Genomic DNA, 21,316 nt, shown 5'->3' on the forward strand with positions numbered 1-21,316 from the left:
GTTCAAGACTACCATCATTTCTCACTTGCCTACCTAGTTATTAAGATCCTCATTAAAGGCCAGGGCCAGATTAACAGCAAAAGAGCATATGCTACAGGCCCCGCATTTTTGAGGGTCTCACACTAAATGCTTGCAAGCTATTTCTAGCGAAATTAGAATCTCACGATCTGGCAACCCTATTGTTTACATGTTGGGGAAGTGGCATGCTGCATGGTTCACAATAATTACAGATGTCATTAATAACATGAAATGAATACAGAGGTTGCCCCATATCAGCAGATCCTGTATCCGCATATTCAGTTATCCATGGATCAAGTCCAGCTCCCCAAGCGCGTGCATACCTTGGAGGGCTTCCCCAGGCCTCCCAATGCCTTATGAGGCATTAAAATGTCACTTCCAGTTTCTCTGTGAAACTGGAAGTCAGCTGATTTCTATCCCAGAACTCAGTCTGAACTTGGTAGATGCCAGGGACTCAGGTCCTCAGCTCCACTCCCCTCTGAAGGGAGGGACGGCCCCTCAGAAGGCAGGGACAGGCATTTGCCCTTTTGTCAGGGAAGAGGAGATGGGAGCAGTGATGAAGAAGAACAGTGATGGGAGACCCTTTATGACATATGCTATAGACCTCGTACTAGCTCAGTCCTGGCCTATCAAAGGCCCTGCTTCAGGTTCTCCTACCATCTGAGAGATGTGTGAACCACAATAGGGCCTGCCTATTCTGACATCCCAATTCTAGAAAGCCATCTTAGCGAGGCTTGCCTCATGCTGAACTTGGTATCTTTTCAGTGCCAGATAAAGCCCTGTTCATTCATCCAGGTGTGTTAGCATTTTCAATTTTTATTGATTATCTGGCACTTAGTTTTTCTGCTGCTCTATTTTTAGTGCATTTTTACAGATTGATTGTTTTGATTGTTATGCTGGCTGCCGTGAGGTGTTAATATGCATTCAATTAGTAGCCATTTTAGACAAGAAAGCCAAGTGCTATGGTGGATGGAGTGCTGGACCAGAGAGAAATTCTGCCCAGTTACAAATCTCTGTGGGTGACCTTGGAGTAAAATCTCTCAGGTTAACCTACCTCATAGAATTGTTGTGCGGACTGAATGGGAGTGACCCCAATACATTGCTCTGAGATCTTCGAGGAAAGATGGGATAGACATACTACTATAATTACCAAAATGAATATATGAATAGGCTCTAAGTTATGTTTAGAAAAGCTCACTATTTGTTTCCTGAGGAAATTCAGTATGGCAAAACTTTAAGATGCCATGCTTCATCCATAATGATGGAAATACAGGCGAACATCATTTATTGACATTCCAACCAGCAATGGGCTGCATGTGACAGTTCATGCAGCCTGTCACTGATCACTGTGTGTGTCCCCCGCAAGCCTCCAAAGCCAAGGGGAGCTATGTTTCCCTCACTTCCGGAGGCTTTTCTGAGCCTTTGCAGAGGCATCTACACATGGCCTCTGCAAAGCTCCAAATGGCCTTTTTGGTTGGAAAAAAAAAAAATCACAACTTTTGGTTTCCTTGGAAGCCCCCTAAAGGGCCTACTTGGGGTTTCAGAATGTGATAGCAACTGTTACCCTGCACATGCCCAATCTCATCTGATCTTGGAAGCTAAGCAGGGTCAGGCCTGGTTAGTACTTGGATGGGAGACCGCCTGGGAATACTGGGTGCTGTAGGATTATACCATAGTCTTTTGAGACTGAAGGTTGACAACCAACCATCTATAAGACAAAAAGTCACTTCTGGTTTCCTGAGGAAACCGGCAGTTGCAACTTTTCAGCAGAAAAGGCCATTCTGAGCCGTGCAAAGAACCTAGTGCAAAGAACTGTGATTGCACGCTGCCTCTGCGGGGCTCAGAAAATCCTCCGGCGGTTAGGAGAGCTGTTCCCCTTGCCTTCAGAAGCTTTAAATAGGTGACATCATTTAACGTCCAGCATCACTTGACAACAAACATGCAGGAATTGCATCCCCGTTGTTAAGCAATGCACATCTGTATGGCAAAGAATTTGAAGACTATAGTCCTTCAACTTGTAAATAAGCAAAATTTATTTTTAATTAAGTATGCTTAGAATTGATATAGAAAATCTGTTCCTTTTGCCTTGTATGTCAGTAGAAACCAAAATATCCTCAGTTCACTTGAGGAGCAATAGGAATTGGTAAACATTAGAACAGTTTCAGAGCCAGAGCTGAAGAGAACCATTTGCTCCGACTCCCTCTTTTGGCCAAAATGTTCCTGCATGTGTAATTTTTCTCATTTATGCAACCTTCTGTCAGCATTTCACATGGTTGACTTCACCAGAGTGTTTCTCATGCTAACACAGTGTTTCCAGAAGAGTTTGAGAGAAAAGTGTTATATATTTTCTGTTGTTTATCAAGATAAATTTGTTTCATTGCTATGTGGGAAAGGCTTCAACAATTTATATTAAGGTGAAAAAACAGGAGGTGAAGCATTTTTATATATAAGTATTAAATAATAGCTTTCCCTAATAGATTTTTCTTTACTCTCTATTACTGATTAAACAATCTATTTTAGAAGAGACTTTCAGAATGATGAATGAAGAGTTTGGGGGGTAATTTGATGTCATGTGGAGCTTTATGGTTAAAAACATTTCTGTACTAGGTATATTCTTGCTCGCAAGCGATAGACTCCAACAAGAGGACAAGAACAAACACATTTAAATAATTTATTTGACATTTCTCAATACATGGCCAAGGACTAGGTTTATCACCCCTGAAAGAACACAGCATGCAGGATTTTCGTCAAATGCTATAGCCATGTCTCCTGAAAGCAGTTCAGGTTTTGCTATTAAGAAAATGTCAGTGGTGTTTTTCTCATGACTATCATAAAATTAAAAATGTAAAGGAAGTCTCGTTAACAGATTATATGGATCAAGAAACAAAAAGTAGCACAGAACTTCATCACTAAATAATTTTAGGACTCTATAATTTAGTCTCAAAAGTAAAGATAGCACTTTTAGTTAGCCTTATAGATATATTTTTTGTAATGTGTTTTGCCTCAGGGTAAATCAGGTGACCTTTCAGTCATGTTGTTCTCCAAATCTTTGAATTTACATTTTCATAAGGTTGTATTTCAAAACTTTGATTCTTTCCTTGGACCTAAATCCAAAGGGACATGAAGAATAAAAACAGAACCTAGTGCAAAGGACTTTGACTTAGTAGTTTCCATTACAGAAGAGTCAAGCTTCTCTTAAAAACTAAACAGTGGTTTGTCTTGATTACCACAACTGCTGTGGTAAAAATATCCAAAAGCCACATGTTGCTAACCCCCCACCTCCAGTCCCAACACCAGACCAAGATGGTGGGTATGAAGTCACAGTAACTTGCTCAATGGTAGGTGCCACCACCTCTTTTAATAGCCCATCCTAAGGGGAAGTGGAAGACCTACAGGCTTACTCCCCAGCTCCTGTAAACTCTGACAACCCAGACTCTAGGGACTGAAGTCTCATGGCTCTGATTCACTTCGGTAGAATGGTTAAGTGGCCAAGGCAGGACTTAGCTGGGTCAATACCTTCCCCAAAACAAACACAGGCCTATAAATATATAATGGTTTATTAATGAATAAGAAATTTGTTACTGGTTCAAACAAGGCAGATGAACACTTAAGAGAATAAATAACAATAAAACTAAGCCCCTAAATTTACTTAATCCTAACACTCACCTGGCCTATCAAACTTCCGAGCAGAAGCAAGCTGGTGACTCTCCCACCTGCTATACCAGTAGTGATACAGACAGATATCTATGATAGAATAGTCAGGAAATAGCCCCCTCCTATCCTAACAAGCTTATATGTACATCTTGAAGGTAAAATCTGATCAACCAGGAACTCAGGCCAGGTGAAGCTTCTGGAACATAACCTCACAGGCTGTCGCAATCTGGTGCAAACCTTCTCCCATCTCCCAGCTGGAGAATCACAGCTGCCTTGTGTTATGGTTAATTGGGAAGCTCTGTGTGCCCAGTTGAAGGACAGCTTATTAGGCTGAGTTTGGCTGCTACTGAGAAGGCCAAAAGGTCTTCTCATATTGTTTCAAAACAGCATAACTTTTCCTGGGCAGACTAAAATGACTTCTGGCTTAATAAAATGGTACATAGCCTGATCATGATTTTTACCCTGCTCATCATTCCATGGTAGGGGAATAAGGGCCCAATCCTATCTGGTTTTCCAGCACTGATGCAGCCATGCCAATGGTACATTTGCCTGCATTCTGGGGGGGGGGGCAGTCATGGAGGCCTCCTCAAGATAAGGGGACATTTGTTCGCTTACTGTGGGGCTGCATTGGTACTGGAAAGTTGGTTAGGATTGGGCCCTTACTCTATTGGCACCAACCAGTTCCGTTATTTTCAGTTTACCTTATTGCTAACTGTAACCATGACTAAGGGTGCAAACCTAACCCACTTCCCAGCACCGACTTAAGGGCAATACAGCTCTGAAGTAAGGGAACAAACTTTGAGGAACCCTTACTTTGAGGAGGCCTCAGTATCACCCAACTGCAAGATGCAGCACATGTCCCATTGGCAACATTATGCCAGTTCTGGAAAGTTGGTTAGGATTTGGGCCTAAAGGTCTTAGGTCTTAGGTCACAATTATAATTGTGAGCATTATAGTAACTATTGTAGGAAAAAGGTGATGATGATGATGCATATTTACATATATAAATGTTCAAAGATGGTTTAAATAAATAGTTTCCTGTCTCAGACAGGTTCACTATCTAAAACTCTGGTTCCAAACCCATGGTCCACAGACGGCCCATGAGACTCTGGGAAGTGGTCAGCAAGGTCTCAGGGTAAAAAAAAGATTGCCTTTGATCCCTTCCAGCAATGTTCCCTCGCAGACCACCAAACGGTAGAGAATTGACCGCCACAGTCAGCATGTTCAGTGCCTCACTGAGTGCTCCCCCATAGACTATCAGATTTAATTGTATTTTTTGTGTGCAGGAGGTGGAGGGGTTGCATGTGGTCTACAATGATTCCAATTTTTGCCTCAGTGGTCTGAGGGCTGATACAGAAGAAACACCAAACAATAGCCTCTGGAACGGGTATTGTGCTGAGGTGTAGAGGGACAATTGCTTGCTAATTTACATGATGTAACTTCCTGAGAAGTATGAAGGAAGTAGGTGAGCCACTGCAACTTGAGCGTTCAGTTCAAGTTGAATGCTTTCTACGTATACCTGTGGCCAAGGCATGAACTCTTATCCATCAAAGAAGTGAGCCTCTTTTTTCCCTTTCAAATTCTGGTATAATAAAGAAAGCACTATAAATAGCTGAGGAATTTCTACTCCTGCATCAGAAACACCATGTTAGAATAAAGCAAAAAAGAAAGAACCTATTCTTGACAGCTGGATTTATTTATAGCCTCTGGTCATTCAAATTATCAGCACAGCCTGAAATCTCCAGCCTTATTGCACCTCACAGCCATATTGAATCTCATCCAGCTGAGGTGCACTCAAGTCTAAGTGGCATAATAAAATTCTAATCATGCACAGCCACAGCGTTATGTAGCAGCAAAGCTGCATTTCTGCTCTGTGCTACTGCCCTTCTGTCTCGCCAGTCACATTCTCCCTACAAGTCCCTTTGAGTAATATTAGAGATCACATTTCAAAGTGGCCCTTGCAAAGAACACCATATTAATTCTAAAAATGTGGCTGCATTGTAACCTAATCTTAAAAGCTTAGCTGTTTTTAACTGCCTACTAACCCAGGGCAGCAGGATGCAATTTGAGCCTGCAGTCAGCTGATGTGAGGAAACAGGAAGGTGGGGAGAGGTGTAAAAGGAGCCACTAGGGCAAGTTAACACTTTGCTAGTCTGTTCCTCCCACATTCCTGTGATATCCTTCTAATCTAAACAGTATGATACATTATAGTTAAGGCTTAGTTGTGACTAAACCAATCTTTTAAGTATGTTTGTTTATAGTGTTCTTGTGACCAGATTTTAACACAAGGTAGTGGAATAGAACCAAACCTGCAACCCCCTTTCAGAGCATTCCAATCTGTAGTTTTTAAATTGAACAAAAAACTGATGTGGAGTTGAAAAGTTTGCATAATTTGAACCATAATTATGGAGCCTGTGAAGTCTGCAAAATGGGAATCCCCAATTGTATTGATATTAAAACCAGATGACTCTCTGTGCTTATGTGGATATTATAAATTGACTGTAAACAGGAAGGGCATCATAGCTGGAGCAATATCCTAACCCAAAAATTTAAGATCTTTCTGCAGCATCAGCAAAACTGGACATGAGTCATACCTATTGATAGCTGCTCATTTTGGATGAGGATTCCTTCCAAACAGTGTGTTACTATCAGAGCATACAAAGGACTGTTAAATATCATTACTGTCTTTCAGACAGTCCTTCTGCATCTGCTGTCTTGTAAAATATATAGAAGGATTGGTTCAAGAATTCTTCATTTGGTAGTATACCTATTGATCACAGTGGCCATGACTTATTTATGAATATCTATTCAGTAGTAAGTTCTGTTATATTCAGTGGGGCTTACTCCAAGGGGAAGTGTGTAGGAGATGGTAGTCTAAAAAAAATGGCTGATGTTTTAAGTAACCTGAAGAAGTTTTGGAGTCTTTTATGGTACCAGAGTTAAGATATGAAGTAGATGTACAAACTACACTCTGCAATGAGAAAAAAATAAAAGTGATTTCAAAACTTTCTATGCCTTAAATTGAAAATGTACTTAGGAATGCTGACCAGCAGCAACTTTTAGACTAATTTGTCAACTCTAGCCTCCACAGAGCTACTTAAGAAAAATAGCATGTGGAACTGGGGAACTTCTCAACAAAAACATTTGAAGACTAAGCAAGAATTCATATTTTCTGGATAGATAGATACTGTCTATCACCCTGACAAATGGTTGGTTTTGACATGAGATTCTTCTCCTTATTAGGAAAAGTGCTAGTTGATCGTGGGAAGGATGGATCACAGAAACCAATTGGATTTGTGCCACAAATGTGTCACATATATCACCCACTGAGCATAATTAGTCACAGCTGAACTGGGAAGGACTCTGTCTGGAATGCATACTTTTGGTTAATACATATATGGATGAGAATTTACAATTTGTACTGAGTGTTTGCCATGTAGCCTGACTACAAATTCCTGTTTTCATCACTGATTTAGGGCCCAATCCTATCCAACATTCCAGAATCGGTGCAGCAATGCAGACCAGAGGTAATGTTCCCTTTCCTTGAGGAGGCCTCTGTGACTGCCTCTCCACCACAGGATGCAGTGCATGCCTTGTGGGCACAGCAGCACCAGCACTGGAATGTTGGATAGGATTGGGCCCTATATGAGTTGATAGTAGTGCATACTTATGAATCTCAAGGTGACCTTGAGAATCTCTCAGTATGTCATTGTGTGTAGAACTGGAAATTAAATGGGTACCATGCATGCCTTGAGTAGACTGCCACTGCAAGGCAATATGAAAAGATTTCAGAACAAGGAGCATGTGTTAGGAGCACTAAATCCAGGAGGGTGCCCGCATGGCTAACCAGCCAAGTTAGAGAGGCTGTGAAGGGCAAGGAAGCTTCCTTCCATAAATGGAAGTCTTGCCCTAATGAGGAGAATAAAAAGGAACATAAACTGTGGCAAAAGAAATGTAAGAAGGTGATATGGGAGGCCAAGAGAGACTATGAGGAACGCATGGCCGGCAACATTAAGGGGAATAATAAAAGCTTCTTCAAATATGTTAGAAGCAGGAAACCCGCAAGAGAAGCGATTGGCCCTCTGGATGGTGAGGGAGGGAAAGGGGAGATAAAAGGAGACTTAGAGATGGCAGAGAAATTAAATGAGTTCTTTGCATCTGTCTTCACGGCAGAAGACCTCGGGCAGATACCGCTGCCCAAACGGCCCCTCCTGACCGAGGAGTTAAGTCAGATAGAGGTTAAAAGAGAAGATGTTTCAGACCTCATTGATAAATTAAAGATCAATAAGTCACCGGGCCCTGATGGCATCCACCCAAGGGTTATTAAGGAATTGAAGAATGAAGTTGCAGATCTCTTGACTAAGGTATGCAACTTGTCCCTCAAAACGGCCACGGTGCCAGAAGATTGGAGGATAGCAAATGTCACGCCTATTTTTAAAAAGGGAAAGAGGGGGGACCCGGGAAACTATAGGCCGGTCAGCCTAACATCCATACCGGGTAAGATGGTGGAATGCCTCATCAAAGATAGGATCTCAAAACACATAGACGAACAGGCCTTGCTGAGGGAGAGTCAGCATGGCTTCTGTAAGGGTAAGTCTTGCCTCACGAACCTTATAGAATTCTTTGAAAAGGTCAACAGGCATGTGGATGCGGGAGAACCCGTGGACATTATATATCTGGACTTTCAGAAGGCGTTTGACACGGTCCCTCACCAAAGGCTACTGAAAAAACTCCACAGTCATGGAATTAGAGGACAGGTCCTCTCGTGGATTGAGAACTGGTTGGAGGCCAGGAAGCAGAGAGTGGGTGTCAATGGGCAATATTCACAATGGAGAGAGGTGAAAAGCGGTGTGTCCCAAGGATCTGTCCTGGGACTGGTGCTTTTCAACCTCTTCATAAATGACCTGGAGACAGGGTTGAGCAGTGAAGTGGCTAAGTTTGACACCAAACTTATGACACCAAACTAAGTTTGTCACCAAACAGATGACACCAAACTTTTCCGAGTGGTGAAGACCAGAAGTGATTGTGAGGAGCTCCAGAAGGATCTCTCCAGACTGGCAGAATGGGCAGCAAAATGGCAGATGCGCTTCAATGTCAGTAAGTGTAAAGTCATGCACATTGGGGCAAAAAATCAAAACTTTAGATATAGGCTGATGGGTTCTGAGCTGTCTGTGACAGATCAGGAGAGAGATCTTGGGGTGGTGGTGGACAGGTCGATGAAAGTGTCGACCCAATGTGCGGCGGCAGTGAAGAAGGCCAATTCTATGCTTGGGATCATTAGGAAGGGTATTGAGAACAAAACGGCTAGTATTATAATGCCGTTGTACAAATCTATGGTAAGGCCACACCTGGAGTACTGTGTCCAGTTCTGGTCGCCGCATCTCAAAAAAGACATAGTGGAAATGGAAAAGGTGCAAAAGAGAGCGACTAAGATGATTACGGGGCTGGGGCACCTTCCTTATGAGGAAAGGCTACAGCGTTTGGGTCTCTTCAGCTTAGAAAATAGACGCTTGAGGGGGGACATGATTGAGACATACAAAATTATGCAGGGAATGGACAGAGTGGATAGGGAGATGCTCTTTACACTCTCACATAATACCAGAACTAGGGGACATCCACTAAAATTGAGTGTTGGGCGGGTTAGGACAGACAAAAGAAAATATTTCTTTACTCAGCGTGTGGTCGGTCTGTGGAACTCCTTGCCACAGGATGTGGTGCTGGCGTCTAGCCTAGACGCCTTTAAAAGGGGATTGGACGAGTTTCTGGAGGAAAAATCCATTATGGGGTACAAGCCATGATGTGTATGCGCAACCTCCTGATTTTAGAAATGGGTTAAGTCAGAATGCCAGATGTAGGGGAGGGCACCAGGATGAGGTCTCTTGTTATCTGGTGTGTTCCCTGGGGCATTTGGTGGGCCGCTGTGAGATACAGGAAGCTGGACTAGATGGGCCTATGGCCTGATCCAGTGGGGCTGTTCTTATGTTCTTATGTTCTTATTGATGAATTGCATTTTTTTTTAAATGCGTATTAAAAATATATATAGTACAATAAGAATTAGCTATTTTGATTATTAAAATTATTTCAATACTGTATTTATATACAGGTCCAACCTTGTTATACACGGATTTGACTCAACATGAATGGCCACTGCAAATGAGTGCTGATCTCTGGAGAAGGGAAAAAATGCATCCCTTTAAAATCACAGTTTAAGAAACTGCTTTTCTTACTGTTGTAGAGAGACAGTCGTGCAAGCAATTACAGGTATAACCTAATTATCCATGGATTTTTCTAAGGGTGAAGAATTATCCATGGATTTTTCTATCTCAAAGCGATGAGAAGGGCACTTTAAATTAAAGGAAAAACATTTAACAGCCTTGTTAATTCGAGAGAGGGCAGCCAGCTGACAATCTATCAATCATTTTCTCTCCAGGAACTAAGAACAGCTGCAAGCAACCCTCCCCCTGAGCATGTGAAAGAAAGATAATCACTTTGCTCTGAGTGAAGGGAGGGGGTTCCTGGCTCTGAGTGAAGCCTTTCTAAGCGCCTGGAGGGAGACAGATTGTCTGCCTAATGACTCTGTCTTACATCACAAAGGCTGTTTTTGAATCACTGAGCAGAGGGACATTTTTTAAAAATTGATTTGCTTTAATGTGATTTTAGCCATCCACATGAATTCTGGGAAAGGAACCCTCGAAAATAATGAGACTCAACCTGTACACTTCTAATTTCCCTATCACTATGTACATAGTCATTTAAAAATGTCAGCACTACATCTAACTAGTTAAGTTTATGAAGATCATAATAAGTGCCCTGCCTGTGACTGATGACATTACATGGTTTATATTGCAGCCACTTTGGTCAAATGATATAAGGTTAATGGAAACAGTGCGCTTTCACAATGTCAAATTAATGTGCCAATTTTTCCTTGCTCTTACATCTAAGTCAGTGGTTCTCATACTCTCTGGGAGAGTTTGAGAGCCACTAAGTTCTTGCGTGGGCAGGAGGGGGGAGGCAGCAGGGGTGGGGGGAGGCAGCGGCGTGATCCCCAGGATCGCACCGCTCAGGGGGGCTGCAGGGACTTGGATACACGTACCCAAGCCCCTGCAGCCTCCTGGGGGTGTGGGGAGCCCGGCGCAACCTGCAGCAGGGCTCCCCGCAGCAGTGAAAGTAGATGCGCAGTGATCTCATCCCACCTCCGCTAAAGTGGAAGTGGAGCACGATCACACCCAAGCCCCTGCAGTACCCCTGAGCAGCGCGATCCTGGGGATTGCTCTGCTGCCTCCTCCCTGCCTCCAGGCTGCCCCCGCCCCTTAAGGGGGCAGGGGCCAGGGCCCACAGGCTAGGGCGATGCCCCAGTTTGAAAAGCCCTGATCTAAGTGATTTCAAGTCAGTTTGCAGTAATCCTTTGAATTTTTGTCTTCTTTACTGTTAAATGCTGCCTATGATACATCCAGGCTGAAAGATGTGGAGTTACACATCTAAATTTCCTGCCTGGAAATGGAACTGACTGGTAAATATTGAGATGATGAAAACACACTATTTTACTTGCACTTTAAGAAGCTACAGTATTTACACATGACTGCACCACAGTGAGGCTGAGGACATGCCATTTGAATGCATGTTTCATTAATAGTGAAGATAGCCATTGTCATCAGTACTTGGATGCATATCCTTCATATTTTCCCAGTGTTCTTGATCCAGCAGAGAGAAGCCTGCCTATATCCTTAGCTGCATTGGCCATTAACCTTAACTTCTTGATTTGTGATCTTCACAGGTTACAAGCCATGACGACTATGTGCAACCTCCTGGTTTTAGAGGTAGCCTTTCTCTGAATGCCAGATACAAGGAAATGGTACCAGGATACAAGTATCTTGTCTTGAGTGCTCCCTGAGACATCTGGTGGGCCAATGTGAGTTATAGGAAGATGGACTACATAGACCCTTGGCCTGATTCATCATGTCTCTTCTTATGTTCTTATCATGGAAAACAAAAATGCATTGTATCTGTCAGGGCCTCCTGGTGCCTGAAGTGGTGTGCCACATGTTGTTCTTCCTTACCTGGTAATGCCCCAGCCTTGGCTCCTCTCAGTGCCAATCCTAGCAATTTTCCAGCGCCAATGCGGCTGTGCCGATGGAGGACACTTCATCCTGTGGTGGGAGGGCAGGCACGGAGGCCTCCTCAAGGTAAGGGAGCATTTATTCCCTTACCTTGGGGCTGCACTGCAGCTGCATCAGTGCTAGAACGTGGATAGAATTGGGCCCACAGTCTGGCAGAAAAAGAAGAGGAGAATGGAGTAGAAGAGGCAGAGGAGAGGATGGTAGACTAGAGCTGTAGACTAGAGTGTCTCCCTTCATCTGCTCTACTCCCTGTATCTGTTCCAGTCTAGGGAGTGGGAGGAAGAACACTGGAGCCAAATGGGAAGGTGGAAGTGGGCACCCCCTGAGGTGACTACCTCTGTGTCTCAGTCTTGCTTCATGGATGGGCAAGCCCTTGGTGACTGTCACTAACTTTAAGTTAATCTGGCCCTAGGACTGTTCTGGTCACTAAGATCATACAAGCCAAACCACTCAAACAAGACTCACATAATTCAAAACGAAAATACGTAGTTTGGTTCACTCCTGAAGTCTTTTCATGTAATCTCCTGGCATGTGGCACAAAGCTGCTGCTACCAGCAATCCTAATTTCCCTTGACAGCATTGTACATTTTTCCCGAAATAGGTTTGCATCCAGGAAAGCAACATCATTCTTGCAATCTTTAATGCCCAATTTCTTAGCATTATCATCCCACCTGAAAAGGGATTAGGAAATGAGAAAAATCTGTACAGTGAAAAATAGTGATGGTCAAGACAGTGCTTTGAAGCCTTCTGCTCTTTGAAGCCCCAGCAGGCACCACTGCAATAAGGCCTTATCAACATGCTGGTGTGATTTCTGATGTTGTCCTTGTCCTTGCCACATCTGAAATACAATCTGCACTGCTTGTGTACTATGCAGAGGACGACTTCTCCTCTGCTGTTTTGGGTGTTTATGAGGGACACTGTAAATGTTCCTTTCTTACTAGTTTTATATGACAATGTTATACTGCATACTATTCCTTTGGATGGCACGCTGGTTATCTGAGCATTCTGCATCAAGTTCTGAGTACACTTGCAGTTGGTTTTATAGGTGGAACAAAGCATTAATTGCACACCAGATGGCCTCCAAGTGTAAATCCCAGTTGTGAGTTTCCAAAGGGGCCACATTTGTTTAATGGCCTCCAAGTGTAAATCCCAGTTGTGAGTTTCCAAAGGGGCCACATTTGTTTAAATGCGCTTTATAATGAGCTTATAATTATACTGGTTATTCTTTTAGGCTTCTGAAAAGAGATGATCAGGCAAATCTGCAAGGTATGTAGCGTTGATCAATGACTGCCTACTTTACCAGGAAGGACCAAGTTTTAGAATATGTCTCTGTACCAGAGTTGTTCTATTGCTGTTCACACTGTGTGTTTTAAAAATCCTTTTATTCCTTGCAATGAAAAGTATGCTTATCTGAACAGAATAGTAGTTAGAGAGTGTACTTGGCCTTCATGCACTTCCTTCTTGAGGTCAATGTTTAAGTAACTGGCACGAAACCAGAATGCACTCATCCTTGACTTCAGTTGACTTGGAAACCAATAAGTGCCCAGTCACTAGCCATTTGCTTGTGTTTGCTTCCTGTTCTTCTGCAGGCTCCTGCGTAGTCCTCGGTAGGACTCATAGGAAATGGTGGAATTTCCAGTTGGAAATTCCCTTTGCTGCCTTGGTGTCTTCAAAATATTGCCTGACATTCTCTCTGATCCTGTCATCCCTCTGTGTTTATGCACATTGCAAACAGGCATTCTTAGAATCCCCATAAGAAGAGCATCATCTTAGAATTACCTTGACTTCAGGTACAGTCACTTGCTAAATGTTATGATCCTCAGAACTGATACTGATATCTAAATTCCATTCCATTTTCATCTGTGAGATGACAAGCTGCTCCTGTTGAAATTCCCTCTTCTACATAATTGTCAAAGGTCCAGGAGCCCAGAAGTTTAAAGGTTGGCCACCCCTGCCCTAACCTACCCTGGATTGCATATATTTCTGCATCACAATATGTATGTTGATCTGAACACACCAATTTTCCTGCTATTCTCCTCCTGATATTATTGGTATCCAAAATTTAACTCATTAAGTGTTGAACCATTTGTCCCCAAGTATTTAATTAGTTCTCTAAAGCAGATTAACTACAAATCTAGCCTTGTCTACTCAGAAGTAAGTCATATCAGACTGGGACTCACACCAAGTGATGTGTGTATAGGATTACAGCCTTCATTTTCCTCACCCCAATTTAGTAACAGTTGTGCTTGGAGAGCAGACTGATCAATGACTACTTGTGCCCAAATGTGATGTTAGTTTGAATGTGCATCTCATTTAAATATGGTCCAAAAAAGCAGCACCTATACTCAGATACACGACCCAATGCACATTTGGATGTGCATCTAGTTACAACAGCAGTTCCTGATTCAGCAAATGTGAATGTGCAGAACCTTGCTTGCAAATGCACATCTCCTTAGCTGGGTGAGGGCATTGGGGTTTGTTATTATTAAGAATTCTAATCTCATGGGCTTTTGTTTTAATCTTTCCTATGCAAACAGCCCTGGACAGAAAGCTTCACATGCTTGCAATATATGAAAACTTCTTGTAGCTGTGTTGTGAAACAATGGGTAATTCTTTATTTTACAGGGCTGATTCACACAGGCTTTAGCATTTGAAAGCCCACTACACAAAACCAATAAAGAAAATGTCAGAGAATCAATAAAAGAGAAGGACTGTAAAGCATATGTAGAAGATAAACAGTGTATTAGTACTGTGCTGGTGTTCTTCTAGGTTCACAATTATTATTTAGGAGAAGGTTATCTATGGGGAAGCTCAATAGCATTTTTAAAAATAGTCCCATGGTGAGCAAGAGAGTGGTACACTATTTGTACAATGAGAACAGTAATGTAATGGATACTATGTATATTTACTCTGCATTCACCATAATATTCATGGACGCACTAATTCAATTTTAATAATTTCAATAATACTCTTTTCAATTTCCAAAATATTGTTCTGACACATTTACAAAGCAGCCACAGAAGTTACACTGTGTTGTAATTCTTGCTGCTGTGCTGTGTAATGCATTTAATATCCTCATAGTGCCTTACAAAAAATCTTTGCAAACTACAGCTACATTGAATATAACAACTTTTGAATCAATGGACAATTCTATGTAAGATTTTGTTCATTTAAGCTGGTATAATATTGTGTACCATATAATCAATAGAAAGAACTCTCCTGAGCAAGCACCCTTGAAATTTCATTGCAACTTCATTGCAAAAGCATGTGTGCCGCAGACATTCCTGATAGATCAAACTCAGAGTGTTTACTGAATGATGAAGTGATGCCAAACAGAAAGGATTGGAAGAGATGGACCATGCAACTATAGCCACTAAGTTGAGTTCTGAAGATGATTACTCAGCTTGGATTTTTGCCAAAAAGGAGCAGTGCACCTGAATTCTCAAGGTTGGCAGTCTGGTGCCCTGTATAATTAAGCTAACTGACATTGTCAGCTAATGCAAAGGAAAAAAGCTTAGCTGTCAGCATCCATATTAAAAGCAGTAAACAGAACTGCACTGTCCCTTTTGGAAAGGTATATAAATTTGGCTTGATCTGCCAGAAATAGATGTTGCATGTACTATCAAAGATTAGTTTGGCAATATTTACTTGTGGAGCGAAGTAGTCCAGAGATGTATTTGCCACTTTTATGGAAATAAGGTATGATCAGCATTTCCTAGCTCCAGGCATTTCTTTCTCTTTCCATCCCTGGTTTTAAAATATGATTTTCTGGCATCTTTATGTTGACAAACTTCTAAATATATTTCTTTTGCTTAAGGAATATGCCAATGTTATTAAATAATTTTGATGAAGGTGCATAGAGAAAGGCAGAATAACCCAATAGTTTCTCTACAGTGAATCTGCTGCCTTCCTTTAAAAATCTGCTTCAGTCCCCAGTCTGTCTTTGAGCTAGGAGTGTGAATCAGAGCTCTGAAACATTTCCTATAGAAGGAACTATGATGTCATCAGCAGGAGCTTTCAGGTGCTGCCTTTAAACTTTTTTCAAAGAACCTCAACCAAGAAGAAGCATCAGGCTGGAGGTTAACTGAGAAATTTGCCTAGGGGCATATGTTAATGCTTAGCCCAGCAGTTCCCAAACTCTTCTGTAAGTCTTTGAGGGAAGGGGGAATGCAGTGACATGATTGGGATGATCATGCTGCTGCCAGGGCTTTCAAGGGCATTTTTACACTTACACATTTTTATTTTTATACTAGCATTCAAAAGCTGTGCTCATATACACACTTTCCCAGTAGTAAGTCCCATTGAACACACCATGACTTACTTCTGAGTAGATTTGCATAGGCTTGAGTTGTAAGACAACTTTTTTATTTATCTGTTCTGCCAGATTCCCAGACCAAGTTCCACCTGGGGAATGATGCCCACTTTTAGCTAATTGGCTCCCCTTCTTTCCTCAAAAAGTGACCCTGGTTCTGCCCTGCAGTACTGCTGGACCCCACCACCAGGGTAGCTTGCCTGTTTAACCTCCTTCCTGCCAGCAGCCTTCCACCACAACAGCAGCCCCTTGGTCCTCAGCAGGTCTTGGGCACAGCAGCCAAACACTAGTCTTAGTATCTCCAGTAGTTTTTGCTCCAGCAGCTTTCAAAGTCCATTAGCCATCAATTCCTCAGTCCCTTTCTCCAGTCTGTCCTTCCTCAAGCTTTCTTCCTTCTGCTACCCACACCAAACTCTGCCTTCATCAGGTGCTTTTATGCCTGAGGGCCTTATTGCCTTCAAGTGGCTGCAGCTGTGCAGCACACTCCCTGGAAGCCCAGGCCTTACCCTTAAAGGGGCCACTGCTGATACCACATCTACCTCCTCACCAAATCTTCCGCAATTCCAATACATTATCTGAGATATTTTTAAAACTCATTTTTCAATTTTTATATGTTTGTTTGCAACCCGCAGTTGGACAATTGCAACCCACTCCAAATGTTTGGAGTGAATGAGAAGGATCTTTCAATGAAGTCTAATAAGTTTCAAAGTAGAAATAAGTGGCAGGAGAAGAAAACCCTCTAATGAAGGGATGTAAAATGTAAATGTAAAAATTTTATTTTTAGTATTTTCGCGGATCCCCTTGTTATCCTCGAATACCAAAAACCACGGGTAATGAAACCTGCTGTTACAGTACCTTTAACCCTCTGGAGGAAAGGGGAGCTGTGCTCTACTCACTTCTGGAGGGTCCAGGTTGAACCAGATTCATGGATGAAAAATGCATGAATAAACAGGCTCAACCTTCATAGAAGTATTAGGGGGACCTAGTTCTGGGGGTGCAGCTTGAGGGAGCAATGTTGAGCTCCTACACTGCAAAATGTACTACTGCATCACTGCTTTGAGTCAAGAACTCAGGCCAGTGGCTTCTGGGCTCCCTGCTCTGGGACTGAAGCTTCTTGTCACTTGGTGTATGATATCAGTGCAGAAGGCCTCTGTTCTGGCATAATGAGAGCACAACATCATGCCACATTGATACAGGAAGGCTATGTTCATGAGCAACAAGGTTTACCAGAAGTCTCTCAAACAGAGTGACCAGATATGGATGACACAGTACCTATATCTTTAACCATTGTGTAGAAGATTTAGAAGACACTAGACGTAGATGTAGAAGACACTAGATGCTGTGCCAGAACCACCTTTCAGAGCGTGATACCATAGTCTTTCGAGACTGAAGGTTGCCAATACATACATGTGTAGAAGATGGGATTTTGGCAGGTACAGCTCAGCTTGGAAGGGTTTAAAAAGTTGCATCTACCATCATTCTCTCTTCTATACAGTGGTTAAAGGTCTAGGCACTCTGTCCTCCATTGTATCTGGTCAACCATGCTGGATATATCCATTTTCTACATGGAGTGGAACTGGAGATTGACCACAAAATTCAGCCTATGGTCAAATTTTGGGTCATGCATAAGTCTGAATTTTGAATGCAAATTTTGGAAAGTGAGCATCATCATTGCAGTCATCATGAGGACTTGCCAAGTGCCATGGATATTTTATATCCCACGAGCTAAGGCTGCAATCCTATACACCAGTGGTTCTCAAACTTTTAGTGTCAGTACCCACTTTTTAGAATGAGAATCTGTCAGGACCCACTGGAAGTGATGTCATGACCGGAATTGACATCATCAAGCAGGAAAAGTTTTAGCAATCCTAGGTTGGAATCCTACCCACACTCACCGAGAAGTAAGTCCCATTGACTATCATTGTTAAAAGCATATACATAGTAGCCTGTTAAAAGTACAGATATGTAGCATTTCCCCAAATGCAGTCACATACCAGTCTAATATATTAAAAATGAAATATTGAAATGAATGGAGACCCACCTGAAGTTGGCTCGTGACCCACCTAGTGAGTCCCAACCCACAGATTCAGAAACACTGTTATACACACTTCCCTGGGAGTAAGCCCCATTGAACACAATGGAACTGAATAGACATGCATAGGATTGTGCTCTAAATATCTTAAATGAACAAAACAATATACTTTTCAGGAGGTCTGAAGGTCTGGTTGGGAGGGTAGAGGCTCCACATCGGAAGGTCGCCAGTTTGAGGCCACCAGCAGCTCTATGAATGTCGAGACCTTGAAGCAGCTGACAACCGAGCTGAGTTATTCCACCTGCTCTTTGGTGAAAGCGAAGAAGCGTCTTGGTTGCCCACTATGTGAGATGAAGGAGCTGCTTGTCAGCCTGTGTGGGAAGCAACTGGGGGCCAGAAGTGAGACCAGACCAAGAAAGATCCATCTGAAATGTTGTGTGGTTCTTGAAAGAAAGAACCTTTCTATGATTGTAAAAATCCTCTTGAGGGATTTAGAAACGCCTGCCTATGTAAACCACCTTGAATAAAGTCAGAGAAGTAATCCGATGACCAGAAAGGCGGTATATAAATACCTAGTTGTTATCATTTTCTACTTTTTAGCCTATAAGGAAATCTATATCTCAGCTGGCTGCAGAATTTGTTTATACAATATGGACATGTATATTAATGAGGTGGAATCTTAAAAAAAGATTCCAGTGATGTTTCTAGCACGCATTCTGAAAAGACCAAAGGCAGACTCAATGTTAACTGTTCTAAATTATCACTGAAATGAAAAATGGCTGTCCAAACCATTTATAGTTACTGTAACCATTATCCAGAAGGAGTGGGATCATTAGCTGAATTATGTTTCTGTGGAATAATCTTTAAGATATTGAGCAGCATGTTTTCACTGGGGGCCACTTGAACTTACATTTTGCTTCATTTGTTATGTGTTTTTCCCCCATACAGTTTGAACCAAAACATTTCCCAAGAAGTTGCAGGGCTGGGAGGTGAAGTGTGAGAGAAAATGGTCAGATAAAAACATTCAAATGTTTTTTTTAAATGAAGTAAAACAATACCTGTTATACAATTGCCTTGCTTTCAGATTTATATCCCAGTCCTTTACTTTCAGGAGCTTCACATAAAAATCATTCCAAATAAAATTAAGAGCCCAATAAAATACAAACAACAGAAACCATGATAACCAAAGATCTAAAAAATCTATAAAAATGCAGAAAGCTGCAATAAACTTATATCAGCTAGCTTTTCCAAAGGCGCTTCAAATAAAAATGTCTTGGCCAGGCTTCTAAAGACCATGATGGAATTGGCTTGATGAATATCCCTATATAAGGGGGGTGGCCAAACTTATTTAGCATAGGATACGCAACAGATACTAGCCTGCCCTTTTGTGTTCTAATGGGATTGTTGTCAATTGAAAAATAATGTACAAGGCTAGTCATAGTCTTTTCACGTGATAAACACTAGCATTTGAGTGAGTAACGTGCAGTGCAATTTTATCTCGCACTAGAACACTCAGGCCAGGAGGTCTGAGCTGTATCCAGTGCAAGATAGGGCACCAAAGTGGCTCAGCCGGAAAGGGGAAACTCTTCCCCTTACCCCCGGGTAAGCCACTGCAGCTCCAATGGGTTTCCTCGAACTTGCACCACCTCCAGAGGTCGCATAAGTCCAAGAGAGGAGCAGCTTGAAGCCGCTCTGTGCTGCTTGGGGATGGGCTAGGATCTGGCATATCTGCCCAGTCTCAGCCCTGCCCGCCCATCCCTGGGACTGCCCTCCCTGGAATACCTAGCCCCTGCCTCCTTCCCACCCACCTCAGAGCCTTGTGTCGGCAGACCTTTGCTGATGCAAGGCTTCATCCCTGAGTTGGCGTGGAGACTGGATTTAGCCTCCATGGGCTGGCGCGCATCCATGTGCTGGCCCAGCCGACTCTAGAGGAGGCGCAAACGTGCTTTACGGCACTTTTGCAACCCTTTTGAGTCCAGGGTGACTCTGGATTGCACCCTTCATTATTTTTCTCCAGGATAAATGAGAGTAATTAGGTTACAGTCTGTGTCCCATGAAATGCAAACTGTAAAACAAACAAAATTAAGGTATTGAAGTCAAAAGTCTGTAAATAAATAACCTAGACCTTTATTTAAAAACAAAATAAGCAGATTCTGCTGAATACTATATATTCTGCTAGAGCAGGGGTGCTCAAACTTTCAACTTTAGGGATGCTGGACCTTTAACAAGTGTATAGAAGAGAGAATTTCAGCAGGTGCAGCTTGTCATCTGTGGGATGACAAGCTGCACCTGCTGAAATTCTCGCTTCTATACACTTGTTAAAGGTCCAGCATCCCTAAAGTTGAAAGTTTGAGCACCCCTGTGCTAGAGTATAGAGAACCATAGAGTCCAGTATTCTATCAACACTGTGGCTACACAGACTCTGCTGGGAAGCTCACAAGCAGGGCTTGAAAGTCAGGCCCACTGGCAGGGAAGGGGAGGAACTGGGGGCAGGGAGGCTGCAGAAGGGGGGAGATCCAGTGGTAATGATATGTGCCAGATCCTATCCCTCATTTTGCAGCCTTCCAACCCCGTTTCTCTCCTTGAACCAGCTACAGAGCTGGTGCAGATCTGAGGAGACCCATTGTGAAGTAGGAAGCTTAGGGGTAGGGGAGCCCAGTCCTAAGCCTCCTAGCATGAGCATTGCCAGCAGTGCCAAAGTGATGACTGCCAGATCCTGTGGGCACTGGGATACCGCTGGAGGTCTCCTTGGGGGAAGAGAGTGTTTGCTCCCTTACCCCTGGTAGGCAGCAGGTGGCAGCAATGGGTCTTCTCAGTTCTGCACCACCGTTTGAGCGGGCACAGACTCTAGGAGGCTCATGTCGGACTGCCCAGGCTGGGAGGGAGGTTAGGATATAGTGGCAGAGCCTACCGCCATCTACGCCCCCTCCTGGACCCAATCCTACCCTCTCTCCACCCTTTCTCTGCCCTGTTCTGCCCACTCCCAGCCTCCCGCCCACCCTGAAAATATTGCTGGCTGGTACTGGAGGAGTGCTGGCCAGCTGTCCAGGTAGCACTGAGGCCCAGTGCTGACTGACGCTGGCCCAGTGCTGATGGCCACTGCTCTCCCACTGCCGCAGACATGCCTTATAGCACATTTGTGACACCCAGTACCGGCACTGGAGTTCAGCACCGGTGCTAGAC

General features: G+C 43.0%; 1 pseudogene; it reads left to right on the forward strand.

The window, feature by feature from the left end:
* The first annotated feature begins 1,564 nt into the window (after positions 1-1,564).
* LOC136643268 (5S ribosomal RNA) lies at positions 1,565-1,684 on the forward strand (annotated as a pseudogene).
* Positions 1,685-21,316: the final 19,632 nt, after the last annotated feature.

This window comes from Tiliqua scincoides, chromosome 2 (assembly GCF_035046505.1).
Source record: "Tiliqua scincoides isolate rTilSci1 chromosome 2, rTilSci1.hap2, whole genome shotgun sequence".
NCBI lineage: Eukaryota > Metazoa > Chordata > Lepidosauria > Squamata > Scincidae > Tiliqua > Tiliqua scincoides.